This window comes from Anastrepha obliqua, unplaced genomic scaffold (genome assembly GCF_027943255.1).
Source record: "Anastrepha obliqua isolate idAnaObli1 unplaced genomic scaffold, idAnaObli1_1.0 ptg000187l, whole genome shotgun sequence".
Classification (NCBI taxonomy): domain Eukaryota; kingdom Metazoa; phylum Arthropoda; class Insecta; order Diptera; family Tephritidae; genus Anastrepha; species Anastrepha obliqua.
The window spans coordinates 7,501-10,000 of NW_026562263.1; the positions used below are offsets into that span (position 1 = coordinate 7,501).

The 2,500-nt window shown below is 27.5% G+C and overlaps 1 non-coding gene and 1 pseudogene across 1 annotated transcript in view; both read right to left on the reverse strand.

Annotated features, from left to right (window-relative positions):
* LOC129252377 (large subunit ribosomal RNA) overlaps positions 1–1,403 on the reverse strand; it is a 3,987-nt gene extending 2,584 nt beyond the window's left edge. The window contains exon 1 of the ribosomal RNA XR_008583410.1: positions 1–1,403. This exon is cut by the window's left edge and continues 2,584 nt beyond it. This is a non-coding gene — a ribosomal RNA (large subunit ribosomal RNA).
* A 442-nt stretch (positions 1,404–1,845) lies between these two features.
* On the reverse strand, positions 1,846–2,026 carry LOC129252376 (5.8S ribosomal RNA; annotated as a pseudogene).
* Between the last annotated feature and the right edge of the window lie 474 nt (positions 2,027–2,500).

Here is a 2,500-nt window from a genome sequence, read left to right on the forward strand (position 1 = left end):
TTTAGGCACCGTAACATTACGTTTGGTTCATCCCACAGCGCCAGTTCTGCTTACCAAAAGTGGCCCACTGGGCACATTATATCATAACCTCAACCTTCATATCAAGAAAGGTGAGGTTCTTACCCATTTAAAGTTTGAGAATAGGTTAAAATCGTTTCGACCCTAAGGCCTCTAATCATTCGCTTTACCAGATAAGATTATTTTATATAATTTTTAAATGCACCAGCTATCCTGAGGGAAACTTCGGAGGGAACCAGCTACTAGATGGTTCGATTGGTCTTTCGCCCCTATACTCAATTCTGACAATCGATTTGCACGTCAGAACTGTTTCGGTCTTCCATCAGGGTTTCCCCTGACTTCAACCTGATCAAGTATAGTTCACCATCTTTCGGGTCACAGCATATATGCTCAAGGTACGCTCCAGTTAGAGGTATAAATAATAATAAATTATCATTATACATAACTATATGGAACGCCCCGGGATTGAATTAATTGACTATTTATTAAAAAATAGACTAAAAATTAATCCCATTATATTTAAGTTAAGTTAATTATGCCATTAAGTTTAATATAACTCAATGACTTGCACATATGTTAGACTCCTTGGTCCGTGTTTCAAGACGGGTCCCGAAGGTATCCTGAATCTTTCGCATTGTTAATCATATAAATGCATACAAATAAATATTAATATCATAGATATTAAATTTTTTGTAAAATTCAAAAAATGAATTTTAGCATTATATATAATAAAATCTATCAACACTTTATCAAATCATTAGTATTTATTTTATGTTAATATGCTTAAAAAGCAAATTAATTTAAATAAACTTAATATCACCAATGATCTTTTGATAAATACTTTATTATGTTAATAGATTACAATGTCCTTATATGAAAAAAATGCACATTATTTTTTTAATTATTTAATGATGAATTTTTCATAATGGATATTCAGGTTCATCGGGCTTAACCTCTAAGCAGTTTCACGTACTATTTAACTCTCTATTCAGAGTTCTTTTCAACTTTCCCTCACGGTACTTGTTTACTATCGGTCTCATGGTTATATTTAGTTTTAGATGGAGTTTACCACCCACTTAGTGCTGCACTATCAAGCAACACGACTCTTTGGAAATATCTTTCTAGTAATCATTAACGTTATACGGGCCTGGCACCCTCTATGGGTAAATGGCCTCATTTAAGAAGGACTTAAATCGTTAATTTCTCATACTAGATATTAAGATATTCCATACACTGCATCTCACATTTGACATATAGACAAAGTGACTTAGTGCTGAACTATTTTCTTTTCGCTCGCCGCTACTAAGAAAATCCTTGTTAGTTTCTTTTCCTCCCCTCATTAATATGCTTAAATTCAGGGGGTAATCCCATATGAGTTGAGGTTGTTTTAATATTCTTTTTTTATCTTCTCACAATTTAATAAAAAAATTATATCATCTTTTCATCTCTATTTTTCTTTTCTCCTTTTATATATTGTAAATATATAAAAATAATAATAATGTAAAATGAGGCAATCCTAGAATAAAAAATTTAATTTTTATGCTAGACATTCCTCCTTTTAATTACATATATAAATTATTATTTTATATATATATATAAATAATATGAAAATTTTTTGTAAAGAATACTTAGATTCAATATTTTCATCATTTCATTTTATTTGAGAGGATTTTTTTTTTAAAGAATATATAATAAATAAAATTCATTATATATCTTTATTTTTTTTGCTATTAATATTATGAATTATTTAAAATCCAATAATATACACATTTGCTTAAATTCAATTATTTTTATAAAAGAATAAGCAACTTATTTAGCATAGTCTTACAACCCTCAACCATATGTAGTCCAAGCAGTACTTTAAAATTGAATTTAATGTACATAACAGCATGGACTGCGATATGCGTTCAAAATGTCGATGTTCATGTGTCCTGCAGTTCACACGATGACGCACAGTTTGCTGCGTTCTTCATCGACCCATGAGCCAAGTGATCCACCGCTTAGAGTATTTTTTTATTTATTTTTATTTATAACAAATGTCAATTTTTTTTTGCATATATTAATTGAAAGAGTAAAATTAAATAATATTAATAATATATAAATTGATTTTCTTTCAATAATATATATCAAATATATTTAACTCTAAACATTTTTATTAAGTTGCGAATGTCTTAGTTCAACAATAATACAGTGGTGGTATTTATTATGATTCAATTATTTTGTATTTTTTTAATCATTTTATGTATATATAATAATATAATAAATATATACCACTTTTGTTATTGTGAACAAATTAACTTATCATTCAATCAAATGAATAATAAGTACAACTTTTTATTTTCATGTTTAAAGGTTTTTAAAAGAAAAAAATAAGAAAAAACATTACAAAATGTACCATCATATATTATATTTAATATGATATAATTGATGGATCACAAATTGAATGAAAAAGAATAAAAAGAATTATGGATTCAAAATAATT